Source organism: Coloeus monedula, assembly GCF_965178545.1.
Source record: "Coloeus monedula genome assembly, chromosome: 1".
In the NCBI taxonomy this organism is placed as follows: Eukaryota; Metazoa; Chordata; class Aves; order Passeriformes; family Corvidae; genus Coloeus; species Coloeus monedula.
In genome coordinates, this window is record NC_138781.1 from 136,465,656 (window position 1) to 136,478,707 (window position 13,052).

Here is a 13,052-nt window from a genome sequence, read left to right on the forward strand (position 1 = left end):
TCCTCTGTTTTAACTCATCCCCACGGGCCGTCTTTAGCCAGATTACTGACAACTGATTTAATCGGTGTTATAGGGATGAACTCAGAGAAGGTCTGATGGCACAGCATGAGCTGCCTGGAGCTGGCAACCAGTTTAACATACCCCAAGTAACTATCCTTTTCTATTTATTTTTGTAGTCTTGAGTGATGATGCTCTTCTTCATAAATGGATTGGTTTTGGACAACAGGATGCTACACTATTTTGAGAGTTTGTTGTTGTTTTAAATAAACACCACTGTAGTACAGGTGGGAATTTAACTCATGGCTGGAAATCAGGAGGCCATCAGTCCTCCACCCAGCTTGGACAGGCTAAGTCAAATCTTCTTTTGGGTACCTCTTTATGGACTAAGACAGTGTGAGTGCTGTGCTATGGGGCTGGAAACAAAGCAGGTCATTAGGAACCTTGGGTAGGGTGCTGGGGAATGGACTCTGCATGGGTCAGCTGGCAACTGAGGGCCAGTTTGACTTCTGGCAAGGTGCTGGCTGGGCGGAGTGATGTATGCGGGTGGCTCAGAGTCAGTGGTGTTACCAGCTCTTCTTGCATGAGATCACTATTCAGGAAGCATTAATTTTAGCAACAGAACATGACTTTGTGTTGAGGGGAAGTACACAGAGAGCTTTGAGTAAAAAGCACATGACTACAAAGGAGTGTGATTACTTCCGAATTGTGAAATAAATGAAAGTGGCTTGTGTATTGTCTTTCTGTGGTGCTGCTTATAGACAACAGTTGTACAGCAGCACTTGAGTTTCCTTTCTGGAAATATGCTGCAGACCACAGGAAATTTCTAAGTCTAAATAAATGGGTTTATTAACTAAATAGGAAAGCTACCAAGTCCAGACCCCTTGTGATCACATTTCCCATTACATTCTGGTAACTGTTTGAAACTCAGGCAAAAATCCTGAAACTCCAAATAGCAGAACCTACATGGACTATCCCTGGCTTCAGCAGAACTGCATGAGGATGTGAAGAGGGACTGAGGCATGGAGTGATGCAGCCTTAGATATCACGTCCAATCTTCACAGCATGGGATCTCAGATGGCTCTGACTACACAGAATTTTAGATTGCAGCTCTCCTGTTTCCTTGCCATTTTCTCAGTTCCCTTACCTTGACTGGAGACTAACTTTGCATTAAAGAGATAATTGCTTCTGGCAGGTTGGAATGGGGTACTTGCCATGTGCCAGAAATTGCTGCAGCCTATGATGCCTGCTTCTGAGATCTCACCAAAATTACCTGACTCATCTTGGAAACACTGCAGGTAAGGGCAGGATTGTATAAACTTAATACTGCCATGAGGGGATAAACACATCCCACGGAGGCAGGCACAAGAGGCTGCTGACCACAAGACATAATGGAAAAATACCATGCTGAAAAAAGGTTGGTTTAAGGCCATAATTGGTCTCCTCTTTGAAAATGTAAAAGAAGTGGAGAAAACTACCTTAGAAATAGAAGAGAACTCAACAATACCCATAATGAGGAATAAGGAGGAGCCTTTTGATGCCACATAAGGGCAATGATTGACTAAATGCCATCATCAAAGGTTAATATCTGAAAACAGTATTGGCCAGCATTTCTGTGACCCTGTACAACACTCCATGAGACAGCTGTCTGATCCTCGGCGAACACAGCTGGTACCATGTAGATGGAAAAACACAAAGCCCGTAGCTTCCTAGGAACTTGGGTCTCCTAGGTCCAACAACTCACTGAAGTCCTTCACTAAAAGGATCAAGCTCCATCTTAAAACTCATCAGCTTATTTTGTCCCTACTGCTCAACTAGGAAGCTGACCCATGACCTCCATGTCCTTGGACGGTGAGGTAAGAATTTACAGAGAGCAGCAGCCAAGGTCTCACTTTGTTAAGCTGAAGCAGCCAGCCTCATGCATTCCTGTCTATTAAGAGGAGACTGAGACAGCCAGAAAGCCAGAGGGGTGGAAATGCTCTTCAGGAAGCTTTTGAGGTGTTACTCCCTTCATTACAGAGGTCAAAGAGCTGTCTAGCTGTGCTGCTTCTGTCCTGACCAGCTGTGCTAGTGACATGCTGGCTCTGTGTCATCCCATGAGCACATGGCCGTGGAGGGCAGAGCTGAGCCCTGTGTCACTGAACGAGGAAGTGTCTGACTCTGCCAGGGAGGAAACGAGTTCAGGCCTTAAAGACAAGACAGCAGGTCACTCTTCCTTTGTGGAAGGAGCTTTGATGTGCAGTTATGATGTCCAGTTATCTCTCTGTCCAATTAAGAAGCAAGGCTAGTGAGGGCTGTCCTGCAGAAGGCTGCTAGCCATCGCCTGAGCCACTGTCCCAGCCAGAGGCGCAGCTCTGGGAATGAACCTGAGGGGACTTGGCTGATGGACACCCAAACACCCTGCAAACCCCTCCTGAGCCAGCCCTTCCAGCAACTTTTCAATGAGCTGAATCTCAACATAAATTTCAAAGGGGGTTTGAATTACTTGCAATTTTGTATTACAGCTACGTTATGCTTGAAGGCCCAAGTGTCCATTAGGGTCATTGAAATGCTATTTTTGCTTCTTCAAAAAAAGGAACCCTTGATACCAAATGAGTGACTGTATCCCCCAAGTATACTGTCCTGTCTAAATATGGAAATATTAGTAAGCATTTGTTTTCATTATCCCAAAAAGGAGGAATTGCTATTTCAGTTTTTTTCCTGAATTTTAATAGAGAGAAGAAAAAACTTCTGGATGAGGACGGGTTTTTATTTTCCCAAGAAAAAAATACTTCTGTGTGTGCGATACTGGCCTCGCTTCTGCAACAAAAATATTCTTTCAGGATATTTTGATGATGTCCCCTGGGGGGACATCATCATCAGCTGTTTTCCAGATGTTTTAGTCTTTCTTAATCATACTCTTTCACTAGCCAAGAGATCTGATTCAAAGCTGAAGAACGTCATTCCATCCGGCACAGCTCCTCTGAGTCCCCAGGAAGTATTTCGGTTTTGCAGCTTACAGACATGAATTTAATTAAAATATAAACTGAAATAAATCTATTTACAGTGTAGTTATGCATACAACACAGCACTGGCAGTCTAGAGCTACCAGCATTGCCACTAGGCAATGCATGTTCAGTTTGTATCTCATGTGTTTTATGCATCAGGTTGAACTTTATAACCCTGCCCTGGGAAATGCAGGCTGCCTTGCTATCCTGAATACTTACTATCATCTGACGATGCTCTCATCTTGCTGCCCACCTCTCTGCCTAGGTCATTTGTGAGTCTATTGATCAGCAGGTCCCAGCACAAATTGCTAGTCTTTCGGTGACCTTCCTCCATTGTAAAAAAGTTGTGGTTTGTTTCCTTTCTTGTAACCAAGCCTGCAGTTGCCTGAGGGCTCTAGTGGGGAGTATTGTCAGAAGCCTTTGGTCGAGAAGCAAGGCAGTCTCATCCTTTGCATCTGCCAAGAGTCAGTGCACAGTGGTTTCTCCACCAGCTCCGTCATGCAGGGATCTGCCTTTACCCTAAACACCAACCTTTGGCTTTTAGACTGAAGATCTCCATCAAAAAGACTGTTTTCTCCATTGCTCCACTCTGTGTAGTCATCTATTCCTGCTCCTTAATCAAAACTGTACCCTCCACATCCATTTCCTATTGTATAATAATAATAATAATAATAATAATAATAATAATGACTTGCTGTATATTTCTGCTCTTAAAAGTAAATTGGCTGTACATGTCTCAGGGACTTTATGCAGGGCCTAGTTTGGAGGGGTCCAAGCTGTGAATGGGGCCCCTGGGTTCTCCCTGGAAGCCTAACATGGAGATGACAGCCCTCTGTGCGACTGGAATCATGTCTGCTACACACATGGCGATCCCGATATTTTCCTTGCTCCATCAAGGGGTGTAGTCTCCAACGAGCAAAACAAAGAAGAATTTTTGAAAAATTAGGTTCTGACTAATTCTGACTTCTGATTTTTTGAAAAGAAGCTTGGGGATTTTTTGAAAAGTGTTTTTTTCCATAATTCTGTAAAAATGGAAATACTTTCTTTTCATTGTTCTAACATTGTTTCTCCAGGAATCTTTGCTTTAAGTCATGTTGAAATCAATTAATTTCTCTTGTTTTCATTCATAAAGGACCAAGTCCTCCAAACACCAGAACTCAGCAGAACTTTGTGGGAAGTGGACATATCCAGCTTTGTATGCACTCTTGACCTTGTTAGCTTCTTAAAAACATATCAGCCAGTATTTTTTTCTTTCAGAAGGGAGGGGAAAAAAAAAGATCCTGTTTATGTGGATGATGAAAATAAATACTTTTTTAATGGATGCCAAATGTTAGGCTAACAACCTTGAGAGCTTGATCACACCTCCTAAAAATGCAGATGAAGGCAAAACTCTCTAAGAAGTTTTTTCATGTTTTACCCTGGATTTTCCCAGTTATCAGACTCCTGGGATTTGCATTTTCGGGAGGAATGATGTGGTGTGGCCCCTTGGCTTCACAGAGGCTGAGAGTGCATGAGGTGTCCTTTTGCCAGACTGAAGACAAGACTTACCAGCTCCTTCCCGCTTCCCTGTCCCCTGTGCTGGTTAGAGCACGTCAGAGCACAAATCACACCGAGGTCACAATGCCACCAGCATCCTAGGGTGAGTCCAAGGCTCATTACTAGCCTGTTCTGAGCACACACACTGTCAAGGTTTCATCCTCCCCAGCCCCTTCACTGTATCTCCAAACACATGTTGCCAGCCAACTGGGAGAGCAGGTCTTGTTTTTGTGTCCATGCCTCAGCATTTTGCTTCTGCTCTGGGACTGTGACCCCATCCATCCTTGACCTGCCCATGACAGACTCAGACAGGACGAAAGAGCCCAAACATAAAAATTCTCAAAAATGTAAGGTAGAATAATTTTTCTGCCATTTATTTTTGTCTACTGTCTACCACTGCTGTGGGAGAAGTCCACAAAAGTGAACAGCAGAGTAGGTGGATTATACAAGACCATGGGCAGTTCCTGTTACCACTGACTCTGCAGGGGCTGCAGAGTCCCCCAGAGTCAGAAAGGGAAGTTTTCCTGATGTGGGAATGCTTGAAATTGTTTAGGAACCTGCTCACATACTTCTACAAGTTGCAGTTAGAGGGAGGAATAACCACAAAACTTAGAACAAAAACATATACATTGGAAAGTAAGATCTGGTGGGGTCTTTTCTTTATTTTTTGCTTTTGTAAAGGAAGCAGATGCAGGTAAGTAAAGAAAGGAAGGTGGATTCTAATTTCTTGGTATTTGATTATTCAAGGGAATAAGAGGTACAGCAAAAATCCAACATGCAGTTTGGCAGAGTACAATACCATTATCCCATAGGAAGTAAAGACCATTTATTTCAATGCTCTCTCCTCCGGATTTGTAACTCCCATGTAAACTTTATGCAGACTTCACAGAGCAGGACTGTGGCAGGTTCAAGGAGTAAGGTCTTTCCTGTACAGTCACATTAAAACAAACCTCGTATTTGCCAGAGGCAGCCTCCAGTTTGTTTTCAGAAAGAGGAAGTGCAGTGAACTTCTTCATGGAGACTTCACTTATGATCTTCCTCATTTTATTTCCCCTTCATATTAAAATAGACCTTTTAGGCTGAAAGTTGATCGTTCCACTTTGTACATGCAAAGCGTAACAGAATGGTGTGAGATGAAATGTAGAAGCTAGTCCAGAATGACACAAGGAAGAAAACAGCTTCAGCTGCAAATGCTGAACCAGTCAGGATGTGAAAATCATTCCTCTCCTTCAAGCTGAAACAAAAATGTAGCAGAAAATATAATGTCTGGGTGGCATGAGCAAAAGTCCTGGGATCAGAACAAAAAAAAAGGAAATTATTTAAGCATATTAAGTTTGTTTTAGGAGCTGTTGGAGGGTAGAGAGGAAGGAATCATTTGCTAATTGTGCCATACATTTTAGAGGTTCTCCTTATTTATTCTAGTCACATACATATGCACTCTTTTACTACAGAGAACTATTTAGCCTGCAGAGAACTACATTTTGATGTGCATGCATTGTAAAACCACTATAGGAAGAGTGTTTAGTGAGCAGCTAATGACTTCCTTAAAAGGATAATACAGTTAACAGTTGAGAGGATGTACAGCTAAATATGGCCCTTGTAAAACTTAGCAGATTCCATTAAAAAACAGACGTGCAGGAAGTGTCTAGTTCCTATTAGAACTGATTGTACACAGTTGCATGGGAAGAAATAAATTTAGTGTACAGAATTTTACATCACATCCTTTGAAAGCATTGATATTCTCTGGGGTCTGCAAATCTGTGCATCTGGTCCACATACACACACATACACACACAAACAATTAACTGGTGTGCAATTGCTTTAAAGGAAAACGTACATCTAAAACTCAGAGTCTGCACATCCCGAAGTGAAGGGCAACATCCTACTGACTGCAGCAGGCCTGGGTCTGGTTACACCTGAACCTGTAAGTTAGGCTCTCCCCTTATGGATACTGCACTCACCCAGAGGGACTCCAGGTCTGTGTAAAGGAGGGGGAAATCCATCCCTGTAATTTCTGTGTTAGAAAAACAATTCCATTTTATTATTTGATATAATTTTCTATTTTGAAAATTAAAACAGAGCTAATGCTAAAATTTCCTTCATTGGATTAGTCATTTATTATGAACAGCAATTATGCATTCAGTCTTACTCAAGTTAAATGATTTTATGAGACGCTGTGTTTATTTTCAAGGTATTTTCAAGGAAAAGATTTGGAGCCGGAATCATTTAGCATTGAAAGGTCGGTGGTCACAGGAACCTGAAAAACCTTTCTCAACTGTATTTGAAATGATTTTTTAATTCATTTGCAAGGACATCAGAGAATCAATTTGCCTCTAGCCGCAGTCCTGACGCCAGCGGGTAAAGCCAAGGAAATGACCCAGAGAGCATCAAGATAAATCCCTGATGAAATCCAAGGCAAAATTGCCTACCGGAAACCTAATGAAGCGGACTCAGAGGATATTCATGGACCCAAACAAAAGCTTTTTCCTCCTCCAGAAAGACTCAATTTCCATTGACACAGTAAAGCATCAAGCTTGTAGCATGGGGATGCCCCAGATGAGTTCAGGACCTCAGGAAGGAGTGAAGTTTCAGGCATCTGAGCAGCAAGGGCTCTCACTAGTTACTTGTGCTGCTCTGCAGACCACGGTGGGGACAAGACTCATGTGTGGCTTCCTTGACCATGCTGCCCTGTGGTCTGGCAGCTGAGGAGTGACCAAGGAAAGAAATGTTTAAAATAAATAGTTATAGAATTGTTTATGTTGGAAAAGACCTCTAAGATCATAAAGTCCAACCATTAACTTGGAACTGCCTAGTGCACCATTAAACTAAATGCCACATCTACGCGTCTTTTAAATACCTCTACGGATGATGACTCCACCACTTCTCTGAGCACCCTGTTCCAACACTTGACAACCCTTTTAGTGAAGAAGTTTTTCCTAATATCCAATCTAAACCTCCCCTGGCACAATTTGAAGCCATTTCCTTTTGTCATAGAGATTATTACTTGGAAGAGGAGACTGACCTTCTCCTCACTACAAACTCCTTTCAGGCAGTTGTAGAGAGTGAAAAGGTCACCCCTGAGCCTCATTTTCTCCAGACTCAGCTCCCCAGCTCCCTCGGCTGCTTCTCATAGGACTTGTGCTCCAGACCCTTCACCAGCCCTGTTACCCTTTTCTGACACCAGTCTTTTGTGTAATGAGGGGCCCAAAACTGAACACTGAACTGAATTCAAGTTGTAGTCTCACCAGTGCCCAGTACAGGCGGACAATCACTGCCCTGGTCCTGCTGGCCACACTGTTTCTGATACAGGCCAGGATGCCATTGGCCTTCTTAACTACCTGGACACATGCTGGCTCACATCCAGCCACTGCCAACCAGCACCTCCAGGGCCTTTCCAATGAGTCACTTTCCAGCCACTCTGTCCCCAGCCTGTAGCACTGCCTGTAGCACTTGTGACACAAGTGCAGAACTCCTCACTTCATCTTATGGAACCTTGGCCCAGCCTTGGCCTTCCTACCCTCCAGCAGATCAACACTCCTATAGCCAAACATCCTTGAAACATCTTACTCTGCAGCACCCCAAAATATTTCCCTTCCTCTGGTGTGCAGTCCATCATAAACAGAGAAGTTAACTCAGATTGACAGAAGAAAGCAGCAGCTGTCATACTGTGGAAGGAGTCCTTCTTTAGCAGGTTAAAAACAATGTATGCCTGGTAGCAAATATTTTTCATATTCCAAAGAGAAAATTAAACCAGTTTGGCAGACATATCTGGGCTCTCAGTACCAGTAAGCAAGAGGGAAGTGAAGAGTATCACTATTGCAAAGAAGAAGGTTTAAAAAATGAGGAGGACTTTTCATTGTGAGGCTTGAGTTTATGTTGTATTTTTATTACTACAGATGGTTTTGTGGAGAATATGATAGCTATCCTGCTGTGATGGAAGAATTACTTTCTATTTAGAAACCTGAATTTCCAGTCTACAGGTTTTGAAGGAAATAAATAAACAGTTTCACACAGGAAATGAGCAGAAGTCTCTCTGTGGCACACAGCATTTGCACATCATTGATTTGTGATCTGATATTTAATGGACTACCTTGTATTGAGAATATGGCACTGACATAAACTTCACAAACAGCACCAACAACCAGCTTCCTAAGAGCCCAGGAAAAATGAGTGCAGTCCCCAGCATCTCTTGTAATCCCAAATCTGCTGAAGTGCTTGGGCTAACAGCCACTCTACCTGTGACTTTTGCATAGTTTGTCCGGAACTGGAGTGATACACTTACGTTTTTACACACATAAAAATATAAGCAGGTTATAGATGTGGTGCTTAGAAACCTCTTTTAGCAACAGAATCATCACAGATGTGCTTCTGCTGAGTCTGAGTCAAAACCACATAACAAGGGCTAACATGAGCTGCTGCACAAGACAGCAATTGGCTCTGATGGGCCTCTTGTAGGGCCGTCACCAACCTCTTCCTTGCCCTTTCCAGCCTAACCAAAAAGTCACTAATATTATTATTATTAACACAACAGAAATCCTAGCACATATTTAAAAACCTTGTAATTTGCCATGTTTGCCCAAGATGTCAGTGAAGGCTCAAGAGTTTCTTGCCTCCTCCTTCCCAGAATTGGTACTTCTGGTGGGATTTAGGCTCCGGGTCCAAGGGCAGGCAGCAGCTGTCCAGTCTCATGACCTGTGAGGCTTACCTGGTATCACTGGGGAGGGAGCTCATTAGCTCAGTTCTGCAACGCCACATCACATCACGTTGTCAGGCATAAGATCACCAGCAGCCACGGCATGCCCTCAGGAGCGTTTCTTCCCCCTCCTGCAGTCTGAAGAAGTTGAAACTTTGCACACCCAAGGTGACAACCTCATACAGCCTGAGCAAACACCCCCAATCACTTTCTCCACTTTCTGTGCAGATGTTCATCTTCTTCACAGCTGATGGTTTGTTCACCCCGTTTCAGCATTCTCTGTTGCTCCAAAGCAGCAGCCCTCTGGGCAGGGACATGACAGACACCCTCCAGGTTTATGACATGCTCTCCACAATAACCCTTGATGCGTGGAGAACCTGTAGCTGTCCTATCGTTTCCTATGACTGTCGCGGACCGCGCGGCTTGTCGGTGCCAGAGCACGAGGTGCCGCGACCTTCCTAAAAGCGTCTCCAAAGCGAAGCCACTCCGCAGGACCAGCACACGCTCACACACACACGCATGCACACACACACACACGGATAGCTCCAGGAATGGATGGACGACAGAGAGCCGGGAAGGGTCTCTGTATGGGGTTCCGCGGATGAGGTTCATTGCAACCACACCGTGAAGGGATCCAGGGACGAAGACAAAAGACAATGGAGGGTCCAGGTTTAAGTCCGGGAGTGGGGTGAGCACCAGGGCCCAATGCTCTGATGGCACGGGGGCGGTACAAAGGCGGGACTGGGGAATGGGAGCCAATGGGGAAACTCTGAGGCAGTGGGGAGGGGCAAAGGCCAATGGGAGAAACGGGGAGTGGAGAACTTTCTAGGGCAGGGACATATCAGGTACAAAGGGGCGGGGAGGCCAACGGGCCGACCAGGGAATCAGAGCTGGGGTATATTACCATACCAAAGCAGAGCAGTCTGGGGGAAGCCTTTTCTGTTCATCCTAACCTCGGTAGGCTCTCTGATCTTAGGGACTCTCCTACTAGTGGCCTCTCTTTGTCCCTTGTTTCATAGGCTCAATGGCCGCCACATATGACTCCGTGTAGGGCGATGTAGCTATTCCCAGCTTGTACCATGTGCTGCTGTTTCTGTGTGCAACCCCAGTTCAGGCTCCCCAGATTTTCTGCCTGATGCCTCTTTTCTGACAGAGCTGTAGCAGTGCCTGCTCCATCTGCAGGACCAGGACAGCGTGTCCTCTGTAAAGTTAATTTTGCATTGGGTGATTTCCTTTGCCTGTCACACATTAAACAGGAGGCTTCTGGCTCCCTACTACAAATGTCTTCAAGACACAAGTCCTCTCAGTAAAGATGATCAGAAAAGGATGGGAGAGGAAGGGCTTGTCTTTATAGCAAGGAGTGAAGAAAGAAATTACAACTGTCAGATGTGAAGTTTTTCTCACAGCCATTTTTATACAATAACACAGTGGCATGTTGAGACTCATGAAGTTACACCACCACACTATTGCATTAACACCACAAAGAGCCATCAGCCACTGTCCTCTTTGTAGCAGTGGTTGATCTGGGAGAGTCAGTCCTTCAGGAGATGCCTGTGTTATCTGCTGGCAGCAGGAGCTGAGGGAGGCAGCCATATGATCACATCATGTCTTAAGATCACACCCTTGGGCTGAACTGCCCAAATGACAAGTGATGTAATCCTATGGATATCTCAAGTATATCTTCAGGGGAAGGGTGTTCTCCAGCAGCCTCAGCAGAAAGCACAGGTGCCCATCCTTCTCCCAGATGAGTCTACCAAGATTGTCCCAAATCCCCCCTCCAGTTTGCATGGACACTGAGGCAAACACCTCTTTAGCATGTCATCACTGTTATCAGGCCTCTTTTAACTATGGAGATGGACTGCACCATCTCAGTGATCTGGTAAAGCTGTGAGGCCATGAAGCACCTTCTAGAGGGCTGTTTTCCTAAGAAGGGCTCCATCAACAAAAGGAAGAGCCAGGTCTCAGCCAGGTTCAGGACACCTATGCTGGTCTGGAATGTGCTAGGTGGTAGGCAGGCCTGGAGGTCACACAGAGGGATTGTAATCTTGCCTGCTGCTTCATTCCATCTGTAGCCAGACACAGTGGATGAAGGTGTTGATGAAACCAGTTATTGCAAAGCCAGCATAAAGCAAACAGCCCATCTGAGAGCTCATTACCCATAAAAGGGGATGAGGAGTGGAAAGTGCTGGCCACCAGTGGTGATCTGCAGCCCAGGCTCCAGGGCTTGGCTAAAGAGAGCCTGGCACTGAACCAGAGCCTTGCTCAGCTCCCTGATGAGCTCTGGGAGGAGAAGGAGATGAACAATGTCTAAGGTCTCTCCCAGAGTGTCCAAGACCCAGATTGACATGCCACCATGAGTATCCACTGGCAGTTTAGGTTGGGAAGTCGGTTGGAAATGTAGTGCACCAAAGACCTTGACTGATGGCAGATATGTATAACTGTGCATTTAAGTGTGGTCATCTCTTCTGTCTTCATCTTTCTTTTATACTCACCCTCTCTTGCTTGCAATCCCTGAGTAAAGCCAACCTTTGTTAGAGTGGGAATATAAACACTTATTTTTATGCATATAAATTCAAGGCCAAATCATGTGGCCATAAAACTGGAGACAAACAGGACATACCATGACAAGCAAAGAGATGGGACTCCCATTCAACTCCTCAGAGGTCACTGGCTCCTGAGAGGACTAACCAAGGGGAAGGTGGCACACCCCACCAGCCACCCTTGGATGTGCCCCAGCACAGCAGCAGCATCAGCCCTCACCCCAGGGTGGCTGGGGCTCCTCTCTTTGCAGCAGCCACCTGGTCTCAGTGTCTGCAACCCTGTGTGCCCAACTCCTTGCACCCGAGTGTGGACAGCAGGAGCAGCGCTTCACCCGCAAACTTCAGAGCACAATCACGCACGGGGCGTTGAGGGTCTTTCTCAGGGAACCACTAACAGACTCCTCCAAGAGCAAAACAGCTGCAGCAATGCAAACCAGAGGCAGATCAGCCACTCAGGTGCTGCAGCAGCACCTCTGCAGCCCGTCACCCACACTGAGTTCCCAGGGATCACATCAGAGTTGGCCCTGGCTAATTACTGGTGACATCCATGCTTAGCAGGGGTCAAGCCCTGGCCCTGTCTTTCTCAAAACAGGCTTAATAATTATTAACTTCAGGCTGGATGAGGAAAAAACAAATGTTAACTAATAACCTTGATTTCCTAGTACACACAAACCACAGGTTTTTCTAAAACATTGGCTCTGCTTGACTTTCTATTTGCCTGGGAAACACTGGTCTGATGCTTTACCCCCTTCCTGCAGTTTTATACCAAGGGAAGGACAGAAAATCTGGTGTGATGAATCAACAACAAAAAGTGAAGTCACAGATGTGCCCGAGTCAGTGGGTATGCGGCCGCACTGACAGAACCAGGACTTCTTTTCTTCCTCTTACCTTTCGAATTAATTTGCCTTCATGTCAGCTCACTTGTAACTAAACTGGCTTCTTTTCATCCCATTTTTTTAATGACGCACTCTGCAGCAATTCGTGTAGCCTGAGGGGCTCAAATGGCATGTAAATGGATATTGCCCTGCAAGCTGCACTCTGCCATACAATTGCTATCATCTCTTAAGTCTTAAAAGCCTGTGCATGATGTGAACTACAGGCTTTTCTTCTCCATGTGGGGCTCACAGCTTATAGTCCTAAATTACATTTTGGCAGCCTGTTGTCAAAGCAAGATAGAAAACCATTAAAAATAAGCTGCAGTTATGTAAGTGTTCATGAGTGTCTAAATATTAATGTCAGGACTTTGCATAATGGTAATACTCTAAATAGTCTTTTTAGCCTTTGTAGTTTAATCTTTGT